We start from the raw sequence: 9,802 nt of genomic DNA, 5'->3' as shown, positions 1-9,802 counted from the left end.
AAGCTAATCATATAATTTCTTTTAGGATTTGATTTTTTTTTTTTTTTAAAGATTTTTATTTATTTATTTGACAGAGAGAAATCACAAGTAGTCGGAGAGGCAGGCAGAGAGAGAGAGACACGGAAGCAGGCTCCCTGCTGAGCAGAGAGCCCGATGCGGGACTCGATCCCAGGACCCTGAGATCATGACCTGAGCCGAAGGCAGCGGCTTAACCCACTGAGCCACCCAGGCGCCCTAGGATTTGATTTTTAAAACAGAGGCTATGAATGGCTCATTGATACTGACTAATTCTAGACCAGAATCAGAAAATGACACTTAAAGTGTGTCCATGCTATTCAGATCCCAAGACTCATCTTTCATGAGTTTTAACTGCTCAACTCTTTCTTCCATTCTGTGAACTCTCACTGTATGTGCTTCTGATAAGTGCTTCACCTTCCAACTTCCTTTTCTAGTTAGTTTCACTTACTTTTAACAAAGCAACATGAACCTTCTGATTCACTTTACTACTCACTACAGAACCATCATGTATATCCTATTTATGTCAATCTACTTGCCCCTCAAGTCCCACAGAGGCAACACAATATACCTAGTTAGATGCTACAGGCAGAATGGGTGTATGTCACAGCTGAGTTAGGGAACCTGAGCATAGGGAACGTGAAGCTTTTATGATAGGCAGCAAACAAATTTGCCTTTGCTCTGGGGAGAGACGTTATCTTTCAAGGCTGTTCACTACAGACATACCACAGAAATACTGTAGATTGAGATCATGCTGCCGCAATAAAGCAAATACCACAATAAAGCCAGTCAAATGATTCTTTTTTTTTGTTTGTTTGTTTCCTTTTATAAGTTACGTTTATACACACGGTAGTCTATTAGTGTGTAAAGGTGTTATATATAAATAAATAATGTACATACCTTAATTTAAAAATACTATATTCCTAAAAAATGCTAACATCATCTGAACTTTTAGTGAGTTGTCATCTTTTTGCTGGTGGATGGTCTTACTTTGACATTGATGGCTGCTGACTGATGAGGGTGTTGATTGCTGAAAGTTCGGTTGGTTGTGGCACTTTCTTAAGACAACAGTGATGTTTGCCACACTGAGTCTTCATTTCATAAATGATTTCTCTCTAGCATGTGATGCTTTTGATAGTCTTTCATCCTCAGTAGAACTTATTTCAAAATTGAAGTCAATCCTCTCAAACCTTGTCACTGCTTTATCGGCTCACTTACATTATTCTAAATCCTTTGTTGTTATTTCAGTAATTGTCACAACATCTTCACCAGGAGTAGATTCCATCTCAGGAAAACACTTTTTCTTTGCTCACCCATAAGAAGCAACTCCTCATCCATTAAAATTGTATCATGAGGTTGCAATAATTCAGTCACATCTTCAGACTTCACTTCTAATTCTAGTTCTCTTGTTTCTACCACACCTGCCATGATTTCCTCTATTCAAGTATTGAACCCCTCCAGGTCATCTATGAGGGTTGAAATCAACTTATTAAGATCACCTCCTCCAGTGAATCACAAATTTTCTTGATCACATTTGTAGTGGTGAATCCTTTCCAGCAGGTTTTCAATGTACTCTGCCCAGATCCATCAGAGGAATCACTGTCCATGGCAGCTGTAGTCGTAAACAATGTATTTCTTAAGTAATAAGGCTTGCAAGCCAAAATTATTCCTTGAGCCATGGGCAGCAGAATGGATGTTGTGCCAACAGGTATGAAACAGCATAATTCTTGTTGTCCATCTCCATCAGAGCTCTTGGGTGACCAGGTGCATTGTCAGTAAGCAGTCATATTTTGAAAGGAATCATTTTTCTGAGCAGTAAGTCTTAATATTTGGATTAAAATACTAAGTAAACCATGTTGTAAACAAATATGCTGTCATCTAGGGTTTGTTCCATTACTAAAGCACAGGCAGAGTATATTTAACACAATTCTTAAGAGCCCTAGGATTTTGGGAGGGATAAGGGAGAGTAGGCTTCAACTTTAAGTCACCAGCTGTGTTAGACCCTAACCAGAGAACACACCTGTTGAAGCAGTCATTGACTTCTCCTCTCTAGCTATAGAAGTCGTAGATGACATCTTCCAATAGAAGGCTGTTTCATCTACATTGAAAATCTGTTTCTTAGTGTAGCTACCTTCAGGAATTACCTTCTATATATCTTCTTCTGCAGCTTCTCCATCAGCATTTGCTGCTTTACCTTTTACTTTTATGTTATGGAGACAGCTTCTGCAACCTCATGAACCCCTTTTCTAGTTTCAGGCTTTTCTTCTGCAGCTTCCTCACCTCTCTCGGGCTACATAGACTTGAAGAGAATTAGGGCTTTGCTCTGTGTTGCTGTAGCTGGTTTGATCTCCTATCCAGGCACTAAAACTTTCTCCATATCATTAATAAGGCTGTTTTATTTTCTTAACATTTGTGTTTTCATTGAGTGGCACTTTTAATTTCCTTCAAGAATTTTTTCCTTTGTGGGATGCCTGGGTGGCTCAGTGAGTTAAGCGTCTGTCTTTGGCTCAGGTCATGATTCCAGGGTCCTGGGATCAAGTCCCGCATCAGACTCCTTGCTCAGTGGGGAGCCTGCTTCTCCCTCTGCCTGCCTCTCCCTGTGCTTGTGTTCTCTCTGTCTCTTTTTGACAAATAAGTAAATAAAATCTTAAAAAAAATTTTTTTTTCCTTTGCTTTTACAACTTAGGTAACTATTTGGCACAAATGACCTAGTGTTCAACCTGTCTTGGCTTCTAACATGCTTTCGTCATTAAGCTTAATCATTCTAGCATCTGGCTTAAAGTGAGAGACGTGTGACTATTCCTTTCACATAAACACTTACTAATTTCAGTATTGTATGTCTCAGGGACTAGGGAGTCCCGAGAAAAGAGAAAGGGGTGGGTATAGCTGGTCAGTGGAGCAGACAGGACACACACAACATTTATAAAGTTTGCTGTCTTATATTGGGTGTGGTTCATGGCTCTCTAAAACAATTACAATAGTAACATTAAACATCACTGATTATAAATCACCATAATAAATAATAATGAAAAAATCTGAAATATTGTGAGAATTACTGAAATAGGACACAGAGACATGAAGTAAGCAAATGCTGTTGAAAAAATGGCACCAATAGACCTAATTGACTCAGAGTTGCCAAAAACTTCCTGTTTGTGACAAATGGACTGTCTGCCAAGCAGTAGGTGAAGTGCAGTGGTATGCCTGTGAGCAAACATCTTTGAAAAAAAATAAACAAATGAAAAGTCAGTTGGGTCCTCTCCTCATATGATGTGCAGAACATGAAAGACCCATGAAGATAATTAACTCTCAACATGGTTTTTGTTGGGACTTTTAGACTGAGATGTTAAATAGCCATTTTTATATAAACTCACACCATTTTAAACACTACTTGCATTTTCTGAACATTATGCTATTCCTGATTCACTGATATTGTCCCTCAGATTCAGTGCTATTTTCAGTAAAAATTGTGCTCTAAGTGTCAACCTTTCCCTTCTCTGTTCTGTTCTACAGTTGTTGTTATTATTATTGCTATTATTTGCTCAGCCACACCATGAACTACTACAAAAACATTGGTAAAAGATAGTAAATGAAAGTTGGGTCAGCAAACTGTATTAAATAAGAATAGTTTAAATATCCATAGTTATGAAATATGCTGAAAATGTTTTGCTTGAATACTAATATATACAAGTTACATATCCAACTATTAGTTGATTATTGGGAAGTTACTTTGTCTGAGACTGTGTTGTTGATATATATTGATCTTTAAGAAACAGAACCTGCCCTCAAGAAATTAACATCTAGAGTAGAAGACAATACACATATACTAAAATTACAATACAATATGGTGCTGAATTCATTTAAAAAGAATACAGATAATATGTATCCTTGAAGAGTTTAGAGGAGACTTTTCTTTCTGATAAGGGGGATATTGCAAAGGAACATTTGAAAAATGTGTAGAATTTTTATATCTAGAAATTGAATGTGAGTGGAAGGAGAGGGAAGGAGTGTTCGGTTCACAGAGAATATGTGAATACTGGCAAGGAGAGAGGGAAACCGTATATGTGGTGAAGAGCAAGTGGTTATGGTTTAGCTTTAGAAGAATAGAATGAAAGCTGTAAAGGTACTAGAGGACTTCTAATGTTATTTGTAGAACTTAGGGTAGAAATGGTGGGATCAATGGAAGATCCATGGCTGTTGAACATGAAGGGGAAAAACATGAAGATGTAAAAACTCAGTGAGATCTTTGCAAAATTTAGGATAAAAAAAATGAAGCAGAATGGGTCTCTATAGCCAGTCTTAACCACACTCTTCTCTCCCTGGTTTCCCCAAACCTGAGAAAACAGAGTGGTACCTCTGCCTCAGACCTCTTCATTTATTCTACACTCTATACACTCATCCTTCCTCCTTAGGTTGGTCCATGTGAAAGGACTTCTGGCCATCATCACACAGCAGGCCTCTTTTGCACCATTTCAGGCACAAGCCTCTTTTACTTTCTTTCCTATTCCTGGGAGCATAGGTAGTACGTGTTTAGATGGGCGGAGGGCAGCCCCAGCCTCAGACAAAGCCTGGGGCCCTAGTAAATGTATTGTCTTTGTTTCACTCCTTCATAGTGTTCTTTCCCCATTTGTATAATTTATTTATAATAGGAATAAATTAAGTTGCTCAGTGATCTCCTGGGATGTGGGAGAAGAAGGGGCAGGGATCAAGACCTAGGTAGGGAGGGCAGATTGTCCTTGTCCTGAATGTGGATCCATGAACATCTACTGCCTGGAGAAGGCCCTATGTTTGCCCTTGGACCAAACTTCACCTTTTCAGCCTTGTCGAAGGCAGAAGCAAGAGAAGATGAGTTTGTTCATAGTTTTTTGTTTGTTTGTTTGTTTTTGTTTTTAATGGAGAGAGTGAACTTGTTACCTGGGTTTGCTGAGAAGATTCCACCTTACATCCTGTACACTATTTTTATTTTGTGCTGAGATAATACATTTAGAGAAAAAAAAATCTAAAATACTTGAATCAGCCTGTAGTTTAACGGTATTACTGTTGTCAGTATCCACTCTTCAGCCTGATGTTATTCATTCATATTAATCTAATGTCTTTTTAGTCATTTGCAAAAAGGACTGATTACAGAATAATGCAATTGACTCTGTTTAGATAAATGCACTTAACCATATTTAAAATAATGAAATTGATTAAATTGCATTACTCTAAAAAATACATATCAATAAGTATTCAATATATATAAAATCATTTGCAATAATCCATATTTGGTATGTAGATATATTCTGTAATAATTACTGTCCAACAAAATATACATTAAAATTAAACTTATAGTTTCATCATAAGAAGTTTTCAATGAATGATCTTAAATATGATGCCTACTAAAACATTTCAGCAAGCTGGGAAAAACAGATGTTTTAAGCGTGTGTTCATGTGTGTTTGTGTAAAAGCGAATGTGTGTGTGTGTGTGTGTGTGTGTGTGTGGTTTGCTAAGTGGAATATGAAGCACATACATGTAGAGTATTCAAGTCCTTGGTTGGTAAACATATCAGTTCATGGATTATGATCTTCCAAATGAATATTTAGGAATAGATTGAATATCCTATTTGAAATAGTTTTATTAAAACTTACCATGTGCAAGAATCTGTGCTCATTTTTCCTTATATTCTTTTTCTTTCATTTGTCCACCAATGAGATCTATTCTAGGTACTGAGATGCAGATATAAAGAGATACAAGATAAGTCTCTTTTAAGATGAAACTAATATTCTTGTGGGAGGTTCAATTAGTAAATAAATTTAAAGTATTTAATGCTACTTAGAAAGTGTGAGTTTGGTGAAGGAAAAAAACAGGGTGAGAAGGTAGAATGTAAAAAAGTTGTTTAATTTTTTAGGTAGCATGTCAGGCAAAGTCTTCCTGAGGAAGTAATACTTGAAGAGAGGCCTGAATGAAGTGAGGGAGCAAGTTAAGTGAAGTACTGAAAGAAAATGTTCAAGCCAGGAGCTGGCATGAAGCAAAGAAGGAGAGAGTGATGAGAAGTGATTCATAGAGCTAAGCAATAATCAAATCACAGAGGGCCTTATTGATGATATGGATTTTGGAATTCTGATTATGGTGGAAAGCCATTAGAGAATTTTGAACAGAAGAATGGTAGGTAGTTGATGCTTGAATAATGTGGTGGTTAGGGGCACATGCTCCCTGTATAGTCGAAAACCTATGTATAACTTTTGACTCCCCCAGAACTTAACTACTAATAGCCTGTTGTTGATCAATAGTCTTACTGATAGCATAAGCAGTCTATTAATGTATATTTTGTATGTTGTATATATTATACACATACATATATATTCTTACAATAAAGTAAGCTAGAGAAAAGAAAATGTTATTAAGAAAATCATAAGGATGAGAAAATACATTTACAGTATTGTATTGTAAAAAATTGTGTATAAGTGAACCCACACAGTTCAAACACATGTTGTTCAAGGAACAACTGTAATTCTGTTTACATGTTGAAGATGCTAATCTGGTAGCACAATGGAGAATAGAATGCAAGAGCGTAAGCAAATATAAGGAAACAAGTGATGAAGCTAACAAAGTAATTTAGACAAGAGGTATGTAAGGTCTGGGCCAAGTTGGAATTGGCAAACAGTGAAAAACCATAAATATCAATAGAATTTGTTTATGATCTGGATGTGTGTGGGATGGAAAGAGAAGAGATAAAAGATAAGCCTTGGGTTTTTAACTTGAGAAACTGTGTAAATGGCAAAACCATTTACCTAGCTGAGAAGAATTGGGGAAATGATAAAGGGGGCAATAAAAAAATCTGATGTGGATACATTAAATATCCTATGAGTATTAGATTTTAAGAGATGATGTTAAATAGACACCTAGATATATGAGTTGAGAATTGAAGGGAAAGTTCAGACCAAAGATATCATTTGGGAGTCATAAACATATAGATGATTTTTAAAGCCAGTGTGCTGGATCAGATCACCAGGAGAGGAAGTGTGATTAGGGAAAAGGGCCATGAACTGAGTCTGAGTTAGGGGATTGCTACAAGGCAGGACACCACAGGACATCTTCATAAAGCCATTACCCTCAAGAACAGAAGATGCAGCTTACTTTCCTAACACAGAGTTGTGAACACAGAGACTTAGGCAGAATGAGAAGATAGAGGAATTTGTCCCAAATGAAAGAACAGGAAAAGACTATGGCTGGAAATATATATATATATATATATGCCTGATGGAGAATTTAAAGCAGTGATCATAAGGATGCTCACAGGACTTGATAAAAGAGTGGAAGACATGACCAAGACCCTTAACACAGAGGTAAAGGAATAACAGCAGAGATGAAGTGCTTAATAAATAAAAGAGAAACAGCTTGATGAAATGAACAGCAGGGTGGAAGAAGCAGAGGAATGAATTAATAACTTAGATGAGTAATTCAAAGTAAGCTTAACAGAAGAGAGAAAAAAGAATTATGCAAAATGAGAATAAGTTTAGGGAACTCAGTGACTCCATTAAATGTAATAACATTCACATTATTGGAGTCCCAGAAGAAAGTAAATGGGCCAGAGAATTTGTTTGAAGAAATAATAGCTGAAAACTTTCCTAATCTGGGGAAGGAAACAGGTATCCAGATCCAGGAACACAGAGAATTCCCAACAGAATCAACAAAAGCAGATCCATACCAAAGCAATCTTGGAAAAAAAAAGCTGGAAGCATCACAGTTTTGGACTTCAAGTTATATTATAAAGCTGTAGTTATCAAATCAGTATGTTACTGGCACAAAAACAGACACATGGATCGATGGTATATATTAGAAAATCCAGGAATAAGCCCATAATTATATGGTTAATTAATTTTCAACAAAGCAGAAAAGAATCCAGTGGGGAAAAATCTCTTCAACAAGTGGTCTTGGGAAAGTTGGCCAGCAACGTGCAAAAGAAATAAACTGGACCACTTGCTTACACTATACACAAAAATAAATTCAAAATGGATTAAAAACCTAAATGTGAGACCTGAAATCATAAAAATCATTCAAGAGAGCATAGGCAGTAATTTCTTTGACATTGACTATACCAGCTTTTTTTCTAGATCAGTCCCCTGAGGCAAGGGAAATGAAAGCAAAAATAAGCTATTGTGACTACATTAAAATTATAAAGGTTCTGCACAGCAAAGGAAACAGTCAACAAAACTAGAGGACAACCTACTGAATGGGATCCATACTTACAAATGTCATATCCAATAAAGGGTTAGTATCCAAAATATATAACTTATGCAACTTAATACCTAAAAAACAAATGATCCATTTAAAAGTGGGCAGAAAACATGAATAGACATTTCTCCAAAGAAAACATACAAATGGCCCACAGACATACATACATAAAGATGTTCATCATCACTAATCATCAGGGAGATGCAAATCAAAACTACAGTGAGATATCTCCTCACACCCGTCAGAATGGCTAAAATCAAAAACATGAGACACATGTTGGCAAGGATGTGGAGAAAAAGGCGTTCTCGTGCACTGTTGGTGAGAATGCAAACTGGTACAGCCACTGTGGAAAACGGTCTGGAGGTTCCAAAAAATTAAAAATAGAACTACTCTCTGATCCAGAATTTGTACTAGTGGGTATTTACCCAATGAATACAGAAACACTAATTCAGAGGGATACATGCACCCCTGCATATATGGTGGCATTATTTACAGTAGCCAAACTATGGACACAACTTAAGTGTCCATCAATAGACAAATGGATAAAGATGTGGTATATGCATGCAATAGAATATGACTCAGCCATAAAAGAGGGTGAAATCTTGATATTTGCAATAACATAAATGGAGAAGCTAGAGAGTATAATGCTAATAAATGAAATAAGCCAGAGAAAGACAAATACCACATGATTTCATTCATTTGTGAAAATTAAGAAACAAAACACATGAGCAAAGGGGAAAAAAAAAAAGAGGGAGAAACCAAGAAACAGAATCTTTTTTTTTTTTTTTTAAAGATTTTATTTATTTGGGGCGCCTGGGTGGCTCAGTGGTTTGGGCTGCTGCCTTCAGCTCGGGTTATGATCTCAGGGTCCTGGGATCGAGCCCCGCATCGGGCTCTCTGCTCCGCAGGAAGCCTGCTTCCCTCTCTCTCTCTCTCTCTGCCTGCCTCTCTGCCTACTTGTGATCTCTGTCTGTCAAATAAATAAATAAAATCTTTAAAAAAAAAAAGATTTTATTTATTTGACTGAGGGAGACACAGCGAGAGAAGGAGCACAAGCAGGGGGAATTAGAGAGGGAGAAGCAGGCTCCCACCCAAGCAGAGAGCCTGATGTGGGGCTTGATCCCAGGACCCTGGGATCATGACATGAGCCAAAGGCAGATGCTTAACGGCCAAGCCACCCAGGCACCCCAAGAAACAGAATCTTAACTATAGAGAATAAATTGATGGTTACCAGAGGGAAAGGGATGGGTACAATATAGATGATGGGAATTAAGGAGTGATGCTGTGATGAGCGCTGGTGATTAAAATAAAACTTAAAAAAATAATAAAAGAATGTATTCAGGAGACTAGTGAGGAAAAGCCTAACTGGAGTGTATTGATGAGAGGATAGAAATACAGGAATTAAAGTTAGAAAATTTAAAGAATGCTCTTTCGGGACGCCTGGGTGGCTCAGTTGGTTAAGCGGCTGCCTTCGGCTCAGATCATGATCCCAGCGTCCTGGGATTGAGTCCCACATCGGGCTCCTTGCTCAGCAGGGAGCCTGCTTCTCCCTCTGCCTCTGCCTGCCATTCAGTC

The sequence above is a fragment of the Mustela nigripes genome, chromosome 2 (assembly GCF_022355385.1).
Source record: "Mustela nigripes isolate SB6536 chromosome 2, MUSNIG.SB6536, whole genome shotgun sequence".
Taxonomy (NCBI): domain Eukaryota; kingdom Metazoa; phylum Chordata; class Mammalia; order Carnivora; family Mustelidae; genus Mustela; species Mustela nigripes.
Note: the sequence above shows the minus strand (reverse complement) of the source record.